The sequence below is a fragment of the Anser cygnoides genome, chromosome 2 (assembly GCF_040182565.1).
Source record: "Anser cygnoides isolate HZ-2024a breed goose chromosome 2, Taihu_goose_T2T_genome, whole genome shotgun sequence".
Taxonomy (NCBI): Eukaryota; Metazoa; Chordata; class Aves; order Anseriformes; family Anatidae; genus Anser; species Anser cygnoides.
The window spans coordinates 65,033,006-65,053,928 of NC_089874.1; the positions used below are offsets into that span (position 1 = coordinate 65,033,006).

The 20,923-nt window shown below is 49.7% G+C and overlaps 1 long non-coding RNA gene and 1 pseudogene across 1 annotated transcript in view; both read right to left on the reverse strand.

Moving 5' to 3' along the window:
- Positions 1 to 20,923, reverse strand: part of LOC136789898 (uncharacterized) — a 301,025-nt gene that overhangs the window by 260,310 nt on the left and 19,792 nt on the right. The window lies entirely within an intron of this gene.
- On the reverse strand, positions 7,772 to 9,128 carry LOC136789889 (cytochrome c oxidase subunit 3-like; annotated as a pseudogene).

Below are 20,923 nucleotides of genomic sequence, written 5' to 3' on the forward strand. Positions count from 1 at the left end.
CACCACTGGGGATGCACTACAGTGAGTCCAGAGAGTGCACTGGCACCACTGGGGATGCAGTGCAGTGAGTCCAGAGAGTGCACTGGTACCACTGGGGATGCAGTGCAGTGAGTCCAGTGAGTGTACTGGCACCACTGGGGATGCACTTCAGTGAGCCCAGAGAGTGCACTGGCACCACTGAGAATGCACTTCAGTGAGTCCAGAGAGTGCACTGGCACCACTGGGGATGCACTGCAGTGAGTCCAGAGAGTGCACTGGCACCACTGGGGATGCAGTGCAGTGAATCCTGTGAGTACACTGGCACCACTGGGGATGCAGAGCAGTGAGTCCAGAGAGCTCACTGGCACCACTGGGGATGCAGTGCAGTGAGTCCAGAGAGTGCACTGGCACCACTGGAGATGCAGTACAGTGAGTCCAGTGAGTGCACTGGTACCACTGGGCCTGCAGTGCAGTGAGTCCAGAGAGTGCACTGGCACCACTGGGGATGCAGTGAAGTGAGTCCAGAGAGTGCACTGGCACCACCGATGATGCAGTACAGTGAGTCCAGTGAGTGCACTGGCACTACTGGGGATGTAGTGCAGTGACTCGAGAGAGTGCACTGGCACCACTGGGGATGCAGTGCTGTGAGTCCAGAGAGTGCACTGGCACCACTGGGGATGCTCTGCAGTGAGTCCAGAGAGTGCACTGGCAGCAGTGGGGATGCAGTGCAGTGAGTCCAGAGAGTGCACTGGCACCACTGGGGATGCAGTGCAGTGAGTCCAGAGACTTCACTGGCACCACTGGGAATGCAGTGCAGTGAGTGCAGAGAGTGCACTGGCACCACTGGGGATGCAGTGCAGTGAGTCCAGAGAGTGCACTGGCACCACTGGGGATGCACTGCAGTGAGTCCAGAGAGTGCACTGGCACCTCTGGGGATGCACTGCAGTGAGTCCAGAGAGTGCACTGGCACCACTGGGGATGCACTACAGTGATTCCAGAGATTGCACTGGCACCACTGGGGATGCAGTGCAGTGAGTCCAGAGAGTGCACTGGCACCACTGGTGATGCAGTTTAGTGAGTCCAGAGAGTGCACTGGCACCACTGGGGATGCACTTCAGTGAGTCCAGAGAGTGTACTGACACCACTGGGGATGCGGTGCAGTGAGTCCAGAGAGTGCACTGGCACCACTGGGGATGCAGTGCAGTGAGTCCAGAGAGTGCTCTGGCACCACTGGGGATGCACTGCAGTGAGTCCAGAGACTGCACTGGCACCACTGGGGATGCAGTGCAGTGAGTCCAGAGAGTGCACTGGCACCACTGGGGATGCAGTGCAGTGAGTCCAGAGAGTGCACTGGCACCACTGGTGATGCAGTCCAGTGAGTCCAGTGAATGCACTGGCACCACTGGGGATGCTGTGCAGTGAGTGCAGAGAGTGCACTGGCACCACTGGGGATGCTGTGCAGTGAGTGCAGAGAGTGCAGTGGCACCACCGGGGATTCACTGTAGTGAGTCCAGAGAGTGCACTGGCACCACCTGTGATGCAGTACAGTGAGTCCAGTGAGTGCACTGGCACCACTGGGGATGCAGTGCTGTGACTCCGGAGAGCGCACTGGCACCACTGGGGATGCAGTGCAGTCAGTCCAGTGAGTGCACTGACACCACTGGGGATGCACTTCAGTGACTCGAGAGAGTGCACTGGCACCACTGGGGATGCACTGCAGTGAGTCCAGAGACTGCACTGGCACCACTGGGGATGTACTGCAGTGAGTCCAGAGAGTGCACTGGCACCACTGGGGATGCAGTGCAGTGAGTCCAGAGACTGCACTGGCACCACTGGGGATGCAGTGCAGTAAGTCCAGAGACTGCACTGGCACCACTGGGGATGCACTGCAGTGAGTCCAGAGACTGCACTGGCACCACTGGGGCTGCACTGCAGTGAGTCCAGAGAGTGCACTGGCACCACTGGGGATGCAGTGCAGTGAGTCCAGAGAGTGCACTGGCACCACTGGTGATGCAGTCCAGTGAGTCCAGTGAATGCACTGGCACCACTGGGGATGCTGTGCAGTGAGTGCAGAGAGTGCACTGGCACCACCTGTAATGCAGTACAGTGTGTCCAGTGAGTGCACTGGCACCACTGGGGATGCAGTGCTGTGACTCCGGAGAGCGCACTGGCACCACTGGGGATGCAGTGCAGTCAGTCCAGTGAGTGCACTGGCACCACTGGGGATGCAGTGCAGTGAGTCCAGAGACTGCACTGGCACCAATGGGGATGCACTTCAGTGAGTCCAGAGAGTGCACTGGCACCACTGGGGATGCAGTCCAGTGAGTCCAGAGAGTGCACTGGCACCACTGGGGATGCCCTGCAGTTACTCCAGAGAGTGCACTGGCACCACTGGGGATGCAGTGCAGTGAGTCCAGAGAGTGCACTGGCACCACTGGGGATGCACTGCAGTGAGTCCAGCGTGTGCACTGGCACCACTGTGGATGCAGTACCGTGAGTCCAGAGAGAGCACTGGCACCACTGGGGATGCACTACAGTGAGTCCACAGAGTGCACTGGCACCACTGGGGATGCAGTGCAGTGAGTCCAGAGACTGCACTGGCACCACTGGGGATGCAGTGCTGTGACTCCAGAGAGCGCACTGGCACCACTGGGGATGCAGTGCAGTGAGTGCAGAGAGTGCACTGGCACCACTGGGGATGGGTTTCAAGCCAACTGCATTAACCTCTCATGCTTCTTTCTTATGAGACGTTAGTAAACCAATTACATAGCCTTGTCAAGACTAAATCACAGGTAAAAATCCTGTACATCTCATGTGGCCAACCACTCCCAACTAGGATTCCAAGAACCAGGAGGTTCGGTGAAAATAGGGCTAGTGCTATTAGAGGGGTGATTATTAGGGTAAGCCCTAAGCTGTCTTTCATGGAGAAGTGTGGGTGGAATGGGATTTTGTCGCAGTCTGATACGATTCCTAGTGGGTTATTTGAGCCTGATTCGTGTAGGAAGGTTAGGTGGACTAGGGTGATTCCTGCAATTAGGAAGGGCAGTAGGAAGTGGATGGCGAAGAATCGGGTTAAGGTTGGATTGTCTACTGAGAATCCTCCTCAGGCTCATTCTACTAGAGTTTGCCCAATGTACGGGATGGCTGAGAATAGGTTGGTGATTACGGTGGCCCCTCAGAATGACATTTGTCCTCATGGTAGGACATACCCTACGAAGGCAGTTGCTATTAGGGTGAGTAGGAGGATTACTCTTGTGTTTCAGGTTTCTTTGTATAGGTAGGAGCCGTAGTAGAGGCCTCGTCTGATGTGTAAGTAGATGCAGATAAAGAAGAGCGAAGCACCATTGGCGTGGAGGTTGCGGATGAGCCATCCGTACTGGACGTCTCGGCATGTGTGAGCTACTGAGGAGAAGGCGAGTGAAGTGTCTGCGGTGTAGTGTATGGCTAGTAGCAGGCCTGTTAGGATTTGTGTGGCTAAGCAGATGGCTAGAAGGGAGCCGAAGTTTCATCAGGCAGAGATGTTGGAGGGGGCGGGTAGGTCGATTAGGGAGTTGTTGATTATTTTTAGTAGGGGATGGGATTTGCGGATGTTAGGGGCCATTAGTGAGTCTGTGTGTTATTAGGATTATTACCAGGATGGAGAGGGCGAAGGATCCCAGGTAGGCCTTAATTAGCCCTGTGTGTATTGAGGTTGCGGCTTTGCTTGCGGCTACTTGTAGTTCAGCAAGGCCCTCTGGCCCTATTTTTTTGAGTCAGGAGAGGTCGATCAAGTGTAGGGCAATGTTTTGTCCCTTTTCTAGTAGGTTTTTGGAGAAGAATCGGTGTACTAGGGGGTTGAAGTACCCTAATGCAGAGGAGAATTTATGAGGGGGGTTGGTTTGGGGTGAGTGAGGGTGTGTGTTATGTTCGATAGTTCTAGGGCTAGGATGATTCCTAGGATTGTTATGAGGATGGCAGCGGTTTTGGTGATAAGGGGTATGGTTATTGGGGGGGTTTTGGTTGGTGTGATGAAAGAGGTAATGATTATTCCTGCTGTAATGCTGCCTAGGGCGAGTCGGGTTAGGGGGGCGGTGATTAGTGGGTTGTTTTCGTTTATTGATACTATTGGGGGGATTCGGGTTTGTCCAGCTTGGACTAGGATGGTTATGCGGATGCTGTAGGTTGCGGTGAATGCTGTGGCTATAAGGGTTAGGAGTAGGGCTCAAGTATTTAGGTATGATGTGTTTAAGCTTTCGATGATGAGGTCTTTTGAGTAGAATCCGGCTAGGAATGGGGTTCCTATCAGCGCCAGGTTTCCGATGGTTAGGCAGGAAGTAGTGACTGGGAGTATTTTCTGTAGGCCTCCTATCTTTCGGATATCTTGTTCTCCGTTTAGGTTGTGGATGATAGACCCTGAGCATAGGAATAGTATGGCTTTAAAGAAGGCATGGGTTGAGATGTGTAGGAAGGCTAGTTGTGGGAGGTTTAGTCCGATAGTGACTATTATTAGTCCTAGTTGGCTGGATGTTGAGAAAGCAATGATTTTTTTGATGTCATTTTGGGTTAGGGCGCATGTGGCAGCGAATAGGGTTGATAGAGCACCTAGGCATAGGCAGGCAGTTAGGGCTGTCTGGTTGGTGGCTAGCAGGGGGTGCATGCGGATGAGCAGGAAGATTCCGGCTACTACTATGGTACTGGAGTGCAGTAGGGCTGATACTGGGGTGGGGCCTTCTATTGCTGCGGGCAGTCATGGGTGGAGTCCAAATTGGGCGGATTTTCCTGCGGCTGCGAGGATTAATCCTATGAGGGGGAGGATTGGGGTTTGGTGGGGGTGTACGGCTTGTTGGATCTCTCAGGTGTTGAATGTTGAAGCTAGTCATGCTATGCTCAGGATCAGTCCGATGTCTCCGATTCGGTTGTAGATTACGGCTTGTAGGGCGGCGGTGTTGGCATCTGCTCGGCCTTGTCATCAGCCGATGAGAAGGAAGGACATGATTCGTACTCCTTCCCAGCCTACGAATAGGAGGAATATGTTGTTTGCGGTTGTTAGGAGGAGTATGGCGACTAGGAATGTCAGTAGGTAGGTGAAAAATTTTGTTACGTATGGCTCTGAGGCCATGTATCATATGGCGAATTGTAGGATTGATCATGTTACAAATAGGGCGATTGGAAGAAATGTTATTGAGTATTGGTCTATTTTTAGGCTCAGGGGGATTTTAAAGTTTATAATGAATTTTCACTCCCAGTGGCAGGTGACAGATTCTACTCCCGAGTAGATGAATGCGGTTGTAGGGGCTAGGCTAATTAGGAATGCGGTTTTAACAGCGCGGGTGGTGGCTTGTGGGGTGTTTTTAAAGTTTTTAAATAGAAATGGCAGGATGATTGGGGTTAGGAGGATTGTCAGCGTGAGTAGTGTGAGGGAGTTGATTAGTAGTGTGGGGTTCACTACTTTTACTTGGATTTGCACCAAGATGGGTGGTTCCTAAGACCAGTGGATTGCTGTTATCCTTTAAAAGTAAGGGGGCTGAGGTTTTAGGCTCAGATGTAAGAGTTAGCAGCTCTTGTTGGTTAAACCCTCCCCTCGGCAGGTAAGAAGGTTTGAACTTCTATTCTTAGAATCACAGTCTAATGTTTGGTTTAAACTATACTTGCATGAGGGGATTCCGGAGATCAGTTCGGGTTTGAGGATTAGGAGGAATATTGGGATAATGTGGAGTGTTATGAGCAGGTGTTCTCGCGTGGTTGAGTTTTGCATAGATGTGATGTGGGAGGGGATTGAGCCTCGTTGGGTCATTAGTAGTATGAATAAGGTGTAGGAGGCGGTTAGTAGGGTTGCGATTCCTGTTAGGATGATCGTGAAGGCAGATCAGTTGAATAAGGTGATTATAATGGTTAGCTCTGCTATGAGGTTTGTTGTTGGGGGTAAGGCTATGTTTGTTAGATTGGCCAGCAATCATCAGGTAGCTATGAGTGGTAGGAGAGGTTGTAGGCCTCGTGTGAGTAGTAGAATTCGGCTGTGCGTACGTTCATAGTTTGTGTTGGCTAGGCAGAATAGTATGGAGGAAGTTAGTCCATGGGAAATTATTAGGATCATTGCCCCTGAGAATGATCAGTGGGTTTGGATTATTCCTGCGGCGATAACTAGGCCTATGTGGCTAACGGATGAATAAGCGATTAGTGATTTTAGGTCTGTCTGTCGTAGGCAGATTGAGCTAGTCATTAGGGCGCCTCATAGGGCCAGGGTTAGGAAGGGGTAGTGCAGGAGGTTGGACAGTGGGCCCATAAATAGAGTGACTCGTATAATTCCGTATCCTCCTAGCTTTAGTAGTAGGGCGGCGAGGAGTATTGAGCCTGCGATGGGTGCTTCTACGTGGGCTTTTGGCAGTCAGAGGTGTAGGCCGTATAGTGGGGCTTTTACTATGAATGCTATGAGCAGTGCTAGACCTGATAGTATTCCTGTCCATGAGGTGGATAGGGTTGGGTGGGTTAGTTGTAGGGTTGGCAGGTGCAGGGTGCCAATTTTCACGTATAGGTGTATGATTGTGATTAGCAGGGGTAGAGAGCTTACTGGCGTGTAGAATAGCAGGTAGATGCCAGCGCTTAGGCGTTCTGGTTGGTTCCCCCATCGGGTGATTAAGATTAGGGTGGGAATGAGGGTTGCTTCAAATGAGATGTAAAATAGTGCTAGTTCTGTGGTGGAAAAGGCTAGTAGGATGAATGGCTGGACTGCGACTAAGGTTGAGATAAAGATTCGTTTGCGTTGTAGGGGTTCTTGTTGCAGGTGGTTTTGGCTTGCTATGATTATGAGTGGGAGTAGTCAGCAGGATAGTACTAGGAGGGGGGATGAGATTTGGTCAATTCCTGTTCAGTTGGATAAAAATTTGTAGGGGTAGTAGGTTGGGATTAATCACTGTAGGCTTAGGGCAGCGATTAGGAGGCTGTATAAGGTGGTGTTAGTCCATAGAAATTTTGGTGGAGACAGCAGGGCTGTTGGAAGAAGTATGATTGTGGGTAGGATGATTTTTAGCATTGCAGGAGGTTTAGGTTGTGTAGATGGTCGGAGCCATGTGTGCGGGTGGAGGCTACTAGGATGGCCAGGCCTGTGCCCGCCTCACACGCTGAGAAGGTTAGCATGAGAATTGGTACCATGGTGAATGAGGAGACTTGGTTTTCGATGGATCATATTGATAGGCCTACGAATATCGATAATATTATGCTTTCAAGGCATAGTAGGGCGGATACTAGGTGGGTTCGGTGGAAGGCTAGTCCTAGTCCGCTGAAAATGAAGGCTGAGTAGAAGCTTAAATGTAGGGGCGACATAAGAAAGTTACAGGGTTGGCTGTAATCTGCTGGGTCGAAACCAGCTATCTTTTTGGTTAGACTAACTTTCTGTTATTCTGCTCATTCTAGGCCCCCTTGAATTCACTCGTAGGCCAGTCCGAGTGTTAGGAGAAGGAGGATCACTACAGTTCAGGTGAGGGTCATTAGGGGGGATTGGAGTTGGACGGCTCATGGCAGGGGGAGTAGGAGGGCGATTTCTAGGTCGAATAGGACGAACAGGATGGCTACTGAGGAAGAATCGGACTGAGAATGGTAATCGAGCAGATCCAAGTGGGTCGAATCCACATTCGTACGGTGAGAGTTTCTCTGAGTCGGGGTTTATTTGGGCGAGTCAGAAGTTTAATGCGGTTAGGGCGGCGCTTAGGATTGATGATAGGGCGAATATGAACATGAGTGCGTTCATTGCTCTCCTCTGGGTTTATACCAGATTCTAGAGATTGGAAGTCAATTGTAATTAATATACTAGAAGAGCAAGATCCTCATCAGTAGATGGTTATGTAGAGGAATAGTCAGATGACGTCTACGAAGTGTCAGTATCAGGCTGCTGCCTCGAATCCGAAGTGGTGGTCTGATGTAAAGTGGAACTTGATCAGTCGGAAGAGGCAGACGGTCAGGAAGGAGGATCCGATGATTACGTGGAGTCCGTGGAATCCAGTGGCAACGAAGAAGGTAGATCCGTAGACGCTATCGGCGATTGAGAATGGGGCTTCGTGGTATTCTATTGCTTGTAGGGCTGTGAAGTAGAATCCCAGGAGGATCGTTAGGGTTAGGGCGTGGATGGCGTGTTTTCGGTTTCCTTCTGTGATGCTGTGATGGGCTCACGTTACGGTAACGCCTGAGGCTAGTAGGATGGCTGTGTTTAGTAGGGGGACTTCTATCGGGTTGAGTGGTTTAATTCCTGTTGGGGGTCGTTGGCCTCCTAGTTCTGGGGTTGGGGCCAGGCTCGAGTGGAAGAACGCTCAGAAGAACCCTAAGAAGAAGAATGCTTCGGATGTGATGAAAAGGATTATGCCGTATCGTAGGCCTTTTTGGACTGTGGGAGTGTGATGGCCTTGGAAGGTGCTTTCTCGTACAATGTCTCGTCATCATTGGAGTATTACTAGGAGTATTGAGATGAGGCCTAGGGTTAGTAGTATGGATGAGTTGTAGTGGAATCACATGATTAATCCTGAGGTTGTGAGTAGGGCGGCGGCTGCCCCGAAGATTGGTCAAGGGCTTGGGTCAACTATGTGGTATGAGTGTGCTTGGTGTGCCATTAGATGTTTTCTTGTAAGTATAGGCTTAGAAGGAGCACGAAGACGTAGGCCTGGATTATGGCTACTGCTACTTCTAGGATGGTTAGGAGTAGTAGGATGATTATTGTTAGGATGGATACTGCAGGAAGGGTGGGTATTAATGCAATGGAGGCTGTAGAGATGAGTTGGATGAGTAAGTGTCCTGCTGTAAGGTTGGCTGTAAGGCGGACTCCGAGGGCTAGGGGGCGGATTAGTAGGCTGGTTGTTTCGATCAGGATTAGTGCGGGGATTAGGGGTGTAGGGGTACCTTCGGGTAATAGGTGGGCTAAAGAGGCTGATGGTTGGTTTCGTAGGCCTGTTAGTAGTGTGGCGAGCCATAGTGGGAAGGCTAGGGCTATGTTCATAGATAGTTGGGTGGTTGGGGTGAATGTATATGGAAGGAGGCCTAGAAGGTTGATTGTAAGAAGTATGATTATTAGGGATGTAAATATTATGGCTCATTTGTGGCCATTTTTGTTGAGTGGGACTATTAGTTGTTTTGTGATTAGGTGAAGGAGTCATGTTTGGATAGTAGAAAGGCGGTTGTTGATTCATCGGTTGTTTGGGGACGGGAATAGTAGGGCTGGGAAGAGTAGGGATAGTAGGATTAAGGGGATGCCGAATAGATTGGGGCTGGAAAATTGGTCAAAGAAGCTTAGGTTCATGGTCAGGATCATGGTGTGGGTTTGGTAGTGAGGGAGGTCTTATTTGATGGGGGGTTGGTTGTGGTGAAGGCTAGTAGTTTTGGTTGGATGAGGAGTGCTAGGGTTAATCAGGTTATAATTATGATTGAAAATCATGGTGCGGGGTTAAGCTGTGGCATATCATTAAGGAGGGGGAAGTCCCTCTTTGGCTAGCTTAAAAGGCTAGTGCTGTTGCATAGCTTCTTAATGATTAGGATGATGATAGAAGGGACGATCAGGCCTCGAAATGTGGGAGTGGGGTTGATTCTACTACAATGGGTATGTAGCTGTGATTAGCCCCGCAAATTTCTGAGCATTGTCCGTAAAAAATCCCAGGCCGGGTGGTAATGAATGAAGTTTGGTTTAGTCGGCCTGGGATTGCGTCTGTTTTAACTCCGAGCGTTGGGACTGCTCAGGAGTGGAGTACGTCTCCTGCAGTAATGATCACGCGGATGGGGGATTCTATTGGGATAACTACGCGGTGGTCAACTTCTAGCAGTCGGAAGTGGCCGTTGGGTAAGTCTGGGGTGGGCACTATGTAGGAGTCGAATGATAGGTCTTTGAAGTCTGTGTATTCGTAGCTTCAGTATCATTGGTGGCCGATGGCTTTTAGGGTGAGGTCTGGTTCATCGATTTTGTCCATTATGTAGAGGATTTGTAGGGATGGGAGGGCGAGGAGTACCAGGACGATAGCAGGTAGGATTGTCCAGATCAGCTCTACTTCTTGGGCGTCTACAGCATTGGACGAGAGTTTTTCTGTTAGTATGTGGGCTAAAAGGTAGAGAACTAGGCTGCAGATAGCTAGGGCAACGATTAGGGCGTGGTCGTGGAATTCAACGAGTTCTTCTATGATGGGTGATGAGGCGTCTTGGAATCCTAGTTGGGAGTGGTTGGCCACATGAGATGTACAGGATTTTTACCTGTGATTTAGTCTTGACAAGGCTATGTAATTGGTTTACTAACGTCTCATAAGAAAGAAGCATGAGCGGTTAATGCAGTTGGCTTGAAACCAGCATGTGAGGGTTCGATTCCTTCCTTTCTTGTACTTGGACGAAGGCCGGTTCCTCGAAAGTATGGTATGGGGGAGGGCAGCCGTGGATTCATTCAACGTTTGTGGTAGTTAGTTCTGGTTGTAGGACTTTTCGTTTGGCCGAAAAGGCTTCTCAGATGATGAATATTAGTATGATTACGGCTACTATTGAGATTAGGGAGCCGATGGAGGAAATGGTGTTTCATAGTGTGTAGGCGTCGGGATAGTCCGAGTATCGTCGGGGTATTCCTGCTAGGCCTAGGAAGTGCTGGGGGAAGAACGTTAGGTTTACTCCTGTAAATATTACCCCGAAGTGGGCTTTTGCTCATGTTTGGTGTAGGGTAAACCCAGTGAGTAGTGGGAATCAGTGAGTAAATCCTGCTAGAATGGCAAAGACGGCGCCTATGGATAGGACGTAGTGGAAGTGGGCAACTACGTAGTACGTGTCGTGCAGGGCGATGTCTAGGGAAGAGTTTGCAAGAACGATTCCTGTTAATCCTCCGATGGTAAATAGGAAGATAAATCCTAGAGCTCATAGTATTGGGGGGGTCTCATTTGATTGTTCCTCCGTGCAGGGTGGCTAGTCAGCTAAATACTTTGATTCCGGTAGGGATGGCAATGATTATAGTGGCTGATGTAAAGTAGGCTCGGGTATCAACGTCTATTCCTACTGTAAACATGTGGTGAGCTCAGACGATGAATCCTAGGAAGCCGATGGATAGTATGGCTCAGACTATTCCCATGTAGCCGAAGGGCTCCTTTTTGCCTGAGTAGTACGTGACTACGTGTGAGATGATTCCAAACCCCGGTAGGATCAGAATATAGACTTCTGGGTGTCCGAAGAATCAGAATAGGTGTTGGTACAGGATTGGGTCTCCTCCTCCAGCGGGGTCGAAGAATGTGGTGTTTAGGTTTCAATCAGTTAGTAATATTGTAATACCGGCGGCGAGTACGGGGAGTGATAGAAGGAGTAGGATGGCGGTAATTAGTACGGATCAGACAAATAGTGGGGTTTGGTATTGTGAGAGTGCGGGGGGTTTTATGTTGATGGCTGTGGTGATAAAGTTGATGGCCCCAAGGATGGAGGAGATACCGGCTAAGTGGAGTGAGAAGATAGCCAGGTCTACTGAAGCTCCGGCGTGGGCAAGGTTACCTGCTAGGGGAGGGTAGACAGTTCAGCCTGTGCCGGCGCCAGCTTCTACAGTGGATGAGGCTAGTAGGAGGAGGAATGATGGGGGGAGGAGTCAAAAGCTTATGTTGTTTATTCGCGGGAATGCTATGTCGGGGGCACCGATTATGAGGGGGACTAATCAGTTGCCGAATCCTCCGATCATGATGGGTATGACTATAAAGAAGCTTATTACAAAGGCGTGAGCGGTAACGATTACATTGTAAATTTGGTCGTCGCCTAGGAGAGTTCCTGGTTGTCCTAGTTCTGCGCGGATTAATAGGCTGAGTGCGGTGCCGACTATTCCTGCTCATGCCCCGAAGATGAGGTACAGGGTGCCAATATCCTTATGGTTAGTGGAAAATAGTCATCGGTTGATGAAGGTGACGGGTAAGATGGCTGAGTGTTGAAGCGTTAGGCTGTAGTCCTTTTTACAGAGGTTTAATTCCTCTTCTTATCGGCTCTGTAGTGAAATTCATGTTGAGTTGCAAGCTCATCGATGCGCACTAGGGTGCGTCAGGGTCTTTGTAGGCAGAAGCCAATTGGTTTAGGCATTTAGCTGTTAACTAGAGTTTTGTGGGATCGAAGCCCATCTGTCTAGGGAGGCTTTAGCTTAATTAAAGCGTCTGACTTGCATTCAGAAGATACAGGTTAATATTCTGTAAGTCTTAATGTGCAGAAACTAAGAGGGTTTAACTCTTATTTAAGGCTTTGAAGGCCTTCGGTTTGGGGTGTTATCCTAAGTTTCTAGACAATGGCATGTATTATTGGGGACAGGGGAAGTAAGAGGATTGATAGTGAGGCAAGGACCGCAGTAGGTGTGCTTGGGGCTTTGCTAGTGTATCATTGTTTTATGTGGTTAGAGGAGTTGGGGGGAAGGGTAATTGTTGAGTGGTATGCGAGGCGTAGGTAGAAGAAGAGGCTGAGCAGTGATAGCATGGCAATTGCCATGGCTGCTGGTGTTATTTCCTGTTTAGTTAGTTCTTGGATGATAAGTCACTTTGGTATAAAGCCTGTTAATGGGGGGAGGCCTGCTAGGGATAAAAGTACTAGTATTAGGGTGGCGTTTAGCACTGGGGTTTTTGTTCATGAGGTTGTGATCATGGATAGGTTAAGGGCTTTGATTTTGTTAAGGGCTAGGAATACGGCTGATGTTATGATTGTGTATAGGTAGAAGGTAAGTAAGGCCAATTTGGGGCTGTAAACTAGGATGATGGCGATTCAGCCTAAGTGGGAGATGGACGAGAAGGCTAGGATTTTGCGTGTTTGTGTTTGGTTCAGTCCTATTCAGCCTCCTAGTGCTGTTGAGGCTAGGGCCATGGCGGTGAGTAGAGCTGGGTCGAGGGATTTGGATGTTAGTAGGAGCAGGGTTAGTGGGGGGAATTTTATGAGGGTCGAGAGTAGCAGGGCTGTTATTAGTGGCGATCCTTGTAGTACTTCTGGGAATCAGAAGTGAAATGGCACTAGGCCCAGTTTAATAGCGATTGCTGCTGTCAGTAGTAGACAGGAGGTTGGGTGGTTTATTTGTGTGATGTCTCATTGGCCGGTGACTCAGGCATTGGTTATGCTAGAGAATAGGACCAGGGCGGAAGCAGCTGCTTGGGTTAGGAAGTATTTCGTTGCGGCTTCTACTGCTCGTGGGTGGTGGGATTTGGCAATTAGGGGAATGATGGCTAGTGCGTTGATCTCCAGTCCTGTCCAGGCCAGAACTCAGTGGTTGCTGGAAATTGTGATTGTGGTGCCCAAGATGAGGCTGAAGGTTATGATTGGGGTCGCGTAAGGGTTCATTAGTAGAGGAGGGGGTTAAACCATCATTTTCGGGGTATGGGCCCGATAGCTTGATTAGCTGACTCTACTAGAAAATAATATAAGGGAAGTATGGAGAATTTTGATTTCTCTTGTGTGGGTTCAATTCCTACTTTTCTAAGGTCAACAGGAAATGAGAGGGCTGTTATACCTCTATGTTCACTTTATCATAGTGACCCTTTGTAGTTCAGGCACATTTCCTTATGTAAGGAGGTAGGCCTGCATAGCAGATAGGTATGCTGATGTGTCAGAGGCACAGAGCTAGTGTGAGGGGTAGGAAGTTTTTTCATAGTAGGTGCATTAGTTGGTCATATCGGAATCGTGGGTATGAAGCTCGGACCCATAAGAAACCAGAAGATAGTAGGAGGACTTTTGTGGCTAGGATGACGGGGAATAGTTCTGTGGGTGGCCCTAGGGCGCTTGGGTTTAGGAATATGATGGCTGTAAGTGTATTTATTAGCATAATGTTCGCATATTCAGCTAGGAAGAATAAGGCGAAGGGTCCTGCGGCGTATTCAACGTTAAACCCTGAGACTAGCTCAGATTCACCCTCTGTGAGGTCAAAAGGAGCTCGGTTTGTCTCTGCTAGGGTGGATACGTATCATATTATTGCTAGGGGTCATGAGGAGAAAATGAAGTATAGAGGCTCCTGTGCGATGGCAAAGGAGCTGAGTGTGTAGCTTCCGCTTAGTATGATTATTGATAGCAGGATTATGGCCAGTGTCACTTCGTATGAAATGGTCTGTGCTACTGCCCGTAGGGCTCCGATTAGTGCGTATTTTGAGTTCGAGGCTCAGCCTGATCATAGGACTGAGTAGACGGCTAGGCTTGACATGGCTATTAGGAAGAGAACTCCGAGGTTTAGATCTGCTAGGGGAAATGGGAGTGGTAGTGGTGCTCAAGTGGTGAGGGCTAGGACAAGGGCTAGTATTGGTATCAGAATGAATAGAAGTGGGGAAGAGGTAGAGGGTCGGATGGGCTCTTTGGTAAATAGTTTCAGTCCGTCCGCAAATGGTTGAAGTAGGCCAAAAGGCCCGACAACGTTAGGGCCTTTGCGGGATTGTATGTAGCTTAGGATTTTCCGTTCTACTAGGGTTAGGAAGGCTACGGCAATCAGGATTGGGATGATGTATAGGAGGGATATAATGAGGCAGCTTAGTGTTGTTATTTGAATCATGGGTGAAGCTAGGGAGAGGATTTGAACCTCTGGGGAAAGGGCTTAAGCCTTCTGCACTTGCCGGGCTCTGCCACTCTAGCTGGTCCTTTTCTAGGATTGAAAGTGGTGGGGGAAGGCCCTCTTCACGGTTTAGTTGGTTTCACTGCTTAGAGGGGGGGGGCGTGCTTGTGGTATTGGCCCCACTTTCCCGGTCCTTTCGTACTGGGGAGATAGAACTGTCGTACTGTCATAGATAGAAACCGACCTGGATTGCTCCGGTCTGAACTCAGATCACATAGGACTGTTAATCGTTGAACAAACGAACCCTTAATAGCGGCTGCACCATTAGGATGTCCTGATCCAACATCGAGGTCGTAAACCCCCCTGTCGATATGGGCTCTTGAGGGGGATTGCGCTGTTATCCCTGGGGTAGCTTGGTCCATTAATCAATTATATTGGGTCTGGTCACTGTTAGCACTTTGAGGGGTAGCTCTAGGTAAAGAGGTATGGTCTTGTTTTTGGAGGATTTGTTCTCCTCCAAGGTCGCCCCAACCGAAAAATATCGACCAGGCTCTGCGATGGTAGTGGCCCCAGTGGGGTTGATTGAGGATTCGCGGTGGTCGTTGATTTTTAAGTTCCACAGGGTCTTCTCGTCTTATGTTCACATCCCCGCTTTTGCCCTGGGGATGCACTGCAGTGAGTCCAGAGAGTGCACTGGCACCACCTGGGATGAACTGCAGTGAGTCCAGAGATTGCACTGGCACCACTGGGGATGCAGTGCAGTAAGTCCAGAGACTTCACTGGCACCACTGGGAATGCAGTGCAGTGAGTGCAGAGAGTGCACTGGCACCACTGGGGATGCAGTGCAGTGAGTCCAGAGAGTGCACTGGCACCACTGGGGATGCACTGCAGTGAGTCCAGAGAGTGCACTGGCACCACTGGGGATGCAGTGCAGTGAGTCCAGAGAGTGCACTGGCACCACTGGGGATGCAGTGCAGTGAGTCCAGAGAGTGCACTGGCACCACCGGGGATGCACTGCAGTGAGTCCAGAGAGTGCACTGGCATCACTGGGGATGCACTACAGTGAGTCCAGAGATTGTACCATCACCACTGGGGATGCAGTGCAGTGAGTCCAGAGAGTGCACTGGCACCACTGGGGATGCACTGCAGTGAGTCCAGAGAGTGCACTGGCACCACTGGGGATGCACTTCAGTGAGTCCAGAGAGTGCACTGACACCACTGGGGATGCAGTGCAGTGAGTCCAGAGAGTGCACTGGCACCACTGGGGATGCAGTTCAGTGAGTCCAGAGAGTGCACGGGCACCACTGGGGATGCACTGCAGTGAGTCCAGTGAGTGCACTGGCACCACTGGGGATGCTGTGCAGTGAGTGCAGAGAGTGCACTGGCACCACCGGGGATTCACTGTAGTGAGTCCAGAGAGTGCACTGGCACCACCTGTGATGCAGTACAGTGAGTCCAGTGAGTGCACTGGCACCACTGGGGATGCAGTGCTGTGACTCCGGAGAGCGCACTGGCACCACTGGGGATGCAGTGCAGTCAGTCCAGTGAGTGCACTGACACCACTGGGGATGCACTTCAGTGAGTCCAGAGAGTGCACTGGCACCACTGGCGATGCACTGCAGTGAGTCCAGAGACTGCACTGGCACCACTGGGGATGCACTGCAGTGAGTCCAGAGAGTGCACTGGCACCACTGGGGATGCAGTGCAGTGAGTCCAGAGACTGCACTGGCACCACTGGGGATGCAGTGCAGTGAGTCCAGAGACTGCACTGGCACCACTGGGGATGCACTGCAGTGAGTCCAGAGACTGCACTGGCACCACTGGGGCTGCACTGCAGTGAGTCCAGAGAGTGCACTGTCACCACTGGGGATGCAGTCCAGTGAGTCCAGAGAGTGCACTGGCACCACTGGGGATGCAGTCCAGTGAGTCCAGAGAGTGCACTGGCACCACTGGGGATGCACTTCAGTGAGTTCAGAGAGTGCACTTGCACCACTGGGGATGGGTTTCAAGCCAACTGCATTAACCGCTCATGCTTCTTTCTTATGAGACGTTAGTAAACCAATTACATAGCCTTGTCAAGACTAAATCACAGGTAAAAATCCTGTACATCTCATGTGGCCAACCACTCCCAACTAGGATTCCAAGAACCAGGAGGTTCGGTGAAAATAGGGCTAGTTCTATTAGAGGGGTGATTATTAGGGTAAGCCCTAAGCTGTCTTTAATGGAGAAGTATGGGTGGAATGGGATTTTGTCGCAGTCTGATACGATTCCTAGTGGGTTATTTGAGCCTGATTCGTGTAGGAAGGTTAGGTGGACTAGGGTGATTCCTGCAATTAGGAAGCGCAGTAGGGAGTGGATGGCGAAGAATCGGGTTAAGGTTGGATTGTCTACTGAGAATCCTCCTCAGGCTCATTCTACTAGAGTTTGCCCAATGTACGGGATGGCTGAGAATAGGTTGGTGATTACGGTGGCCCCTCAGAATGACATTTGTCCTCATGGTAGGACATACCCTACGAAGGCAGTTGCTATTAGGGTGAGTAGGAGGATTACTCCTGTGTTTCAGGTTTCTTTGTATAGGTAGGAGCCGTAGTAGAGGCCTCGTCCGATGTGTAAGTAGATGCAGATAAAGAAGAGCGAAGCACCGTTGGCGTGGAGGTTGCGGATGAGCCATCCGTACTGGACGTCTCGGCATGTGTGAGCTACTGAGGAGAAGGCGAGTGAAGTGTCTGCGGTGTAGTGTATGGCTAGTAGCAGGCCTGTTAGGATTTGTGTGGCTAAGCAGATGGCTAGAAGGGAGCCGAAGTTTCATCAGGCAGAGATGTTGGAGGGGGCGGGTAGGTCGATTAGGGAGTTGTTGATTATTTTTAGTAGGGGATGGGATTTGCGGATGTTAGGGGCCATTAGTGAGTCTGTGTGTTATTAGGATTATTACCAGGATGGAGAGGGCGAAGGATCCTAGGTAGGCCTTAATTAGCCCTGTGTGTATTGAGGTTGCGGCTTTGCTTGCGGCTACTTGTAGTTCAGCAAGGCCCTCTGGCCCTATTTTTTTGAGTCAGGAGAGGTCGATCAAGTGTAGGGCAATGTTTTGTCCCTTTTCTAGTAGGTTTTTGGAGAAGAATCGGTGTACTAGGGGGTTGAAGTACCCTAATGCAGAGGAGAATTTTATGAGGGGGTTTGGTTTGGGGTGAGTTAGGGTGTGTGTTATGTTCGATAGTTCTAGGGCTAGGATGATTCCTAGGATTGTTATGAGGATGGCAGCAGTTTTGGTGATAAGGGGTATGGTTATTGGGGGGGGTTTGGTTGGTGTGATGAAAGAGGTAATGATTATTCCTGCTGTAATGCTGCCTAGGGCGAGTCGGGTTAGGGGGGCGGTGATTAGTGGGTTGTTTTCGTTTATTGATACTATTGGGGGGATTCGGGTTTGTCCAGCTTGGACTAGGATGGTTATGCGGATGCTGTAGGTTGCGGTGAATGCTGTGGCTATAAGGGTTAGGAGTAGGGCTCAAGTATTTAGGTATGATGTGTTTAAGCTTTCGATGATGAGGTCTTTTGAGTAGAATCCGGCTAGGAATGGGGTTCCTATCAGCGCCAGGTTTCCGATGGTTAGGCAGGAAGTAGTGACTGGGAGTATTTTCTGTAGGCCTCCTATCTTTCGGATATCTTGTTCTCCGTTTAGGTTGTGGATGATAGACCCTGAGCATAGGAATAGTATGGCTTTAAAGAAGGCATGGGTTGAGATGTGTAGGAAGGCTAGTTGTGGGAGGTTTAGTCCGATAGTGACTATTATTAGTCCTAGTTGGCTGGATGTTGAGAAAGCAATGATTTTTTTGATGTCATTTTGGGTTAGGGCGCATGTGGCAGCGAATAGGGTTGATAGAGCACCTAGGCATAGGCAGGCAGTTAGGGCTGTCTGGTTGGTGGCTAGCAGGGGGTGCATGCGGATGAGCAGGAAGATTCCGGCTACTACTATGGTACTGGAGTGCAGTAGGGCTGATACTGGGGTGGGGCCTTCTATTGCTGCGGGCAGTCATGAGTGGAGTCCAAATTGGGCGGATTTTCCTGCGGCTGCGAGGATTAATCCTATGAGGGGGAGGATTGGGGTTTGGTGGGGGTGTACGGCTTGTTGGATCTCTCAGGTGTTGAATGTTGAAGCTAGTCATGCTATGCTCAGGATCAGTCCGACGTCTCCGATTCGGTTGTAGATTACGGCTCGTAGGGCGGCGGTGTTGGCATCTGCTCGGCCTTGTCATCAGCCGATGAGAAGGAAGGACATGATTCGTACTCCTTCCCAGCCTACGAATAGGAGGAATATGTTGTTTGCGGTTGTTAGGAGGAGTATGGCGACTAGGAATGTCAGTAGGTAGGTGAAAAATTTTGTTACGTATGGCTCTGAGGCCATGTATCATATGGCGAATTGTAGGATTGATCATGTTACAAATAGGGCGATTGGAAGAAATGTTATTGAGTATTGGTCTATTTTTAGGCTCAGGGGGATTTTAAAGTTTATAATGAATTTTCACTCCCAGTGGCAGGTGACAGATTCTACTCCCGAGTAGATGAATGCGGTTGTAGGGGCTAGGCTAATTAGGAATGCGGTTTTAACAGCGCGGGTGGTGGCTTGTGGGGTGTTTTTAAAGTTTTTAAATAGAAATGGCAGGATGATTGGGGTTAGGAGGATTGTCAGCGTGAGTAGTGTGAGGGAGTTGATTAGTAGTGTGGGGTTCACTACTTTTACTTGGATTTGCACCAAGATGGGTGGTTCCTAAGACCAGTGGATTGCTGTTATCCTTTAAAAGTAAGGGGGCTGAGGTTTTAGGCTCAGATGTAAGAGTTAGCAGCTCTTGTTGGTTAAACCCTCCCCTCGGCAGGTAAGAAGGTTTGAACTTCTATTCTTAGAATCACAGTCTAATGTTTGGTTTAAACTATACTTGCATGAGGGGATTCCGGAGATCAGTTCGGGTTTGAGGATTAGGAGGAATATTGGGATAATGTGGAGTGTTATGAGCAGGTGTTCTCGCGTGGTTGAGTTTTGCATAGATGTGATGTGGGAGGGGATTGAGCCTCGTTGGGTCATTAGTAGTATGAATAAGGTGTAGGAGGCGGTTAGTAGGGTTGCGATTCCTGTTAGGATGATCGTGAAGGCAGATCAGTTGAATAAGGTGATTATAATGGTTAGCTCTGCTATGAGGTTTGTTGTTGGGGGTAAGGCTATGTTTGTTAGATTGGCCAGCAATCATCAGGTAGCTATGAGTGGTAGGAGAGGTTGTAGGCCTCGTGTGAGTAGTAGAATTCGGCTGTGCGTACGTTCATAGTTTGTGTTGGCTAGGCAGAATAGTATGGAGGAAGTTAGTCCATGGGAAATTATTAGGATCATTGCCCCTGAGAATGATCAGTGGGTTTGGATTATTCCTGCGGCGATAACTAGGCCTATGTGGCTAACGGATGAATAAGCGATTAGTGATTTTAGGTCTGTCTGTCGTAGGCAGATTGAGCTAGTCATTAGGGCGCCTCATAGGGCCAGGGTTAGGAAGGGGTAGTGCAGGAGGTTGGACAGTGGGCCCATAAATAGAGTGACTCGTATAATTCCGTATCCTCCTAGCTTTAGTAGTAGGGCGGCGAGGAGTATTGAGCCTGCGATGGGTGCTTCTACGTGGGCTTTTGGCAGTCAGAGGTGTAGGCCGTATAGTGGGGCTTTTACTATGAATGCTATGAGCAGTGCTAGACCTGATAGTATTCCTGTCCATGAGGTGGATAGGGTTGGGTGGGTTAGTTGTAGGGTTGGCAGGTGCAGGGTGCCAATTTTCACGTATAGGTGTATGATTGTGATTAGCAGGGGTAGAGAGCTTACTGGCGTGTAGAATAGCAGGTGTATGCCAGCGCTTAGGCGTTCTGGTTGGTTCCCCCATCGGGTGATTAAGATTAGGGTGGGAATGAGGGTTGCTTCAAATGAGATGTAAAATAGTGCTAGTTCTGTGGTGGAAAAGGCTAGTAGGATGAATGGCTGGACTGCGACTAAGGTTGAGATAAAGATTCGTTTGCGTTGTAGGGGTTCTTGTTGCAGGTGGTTTTGGCTTGCTATGATTATGAGTGGGAGTAGTCAGCAGGATAGTACTAGGAGGGGGGATGAGATTTGGTCAATTCCTGTTCAGTTGGATAAAAATTTGTAGGGGTAGTAGGTTGGGATTAATCACTGTAGGCTTAGGGCAGCGATTAGGAGGCTGTATAAGGTGGTGTTAGTCCATAGAAATTTTGGTGGAGACAGCAGGGCTGTTGGAAGAAGTATGATTGTGGGTAGGATGATTTTTAGCATTGCAGGAGGTTTAGGTTGTGTAGATGGTCGGAGCCATGTGTGCGGGTGGAGGCTACTAGGATGGCCAGGCCTGTGCCCGCCTCACACGCTGAGAAGGTTAGCATGAGAATTGGTACCATGGTGAATGAGGAGACTTGGTTTTCGATGGATCATATTGATAGGCCTACGAATATCGA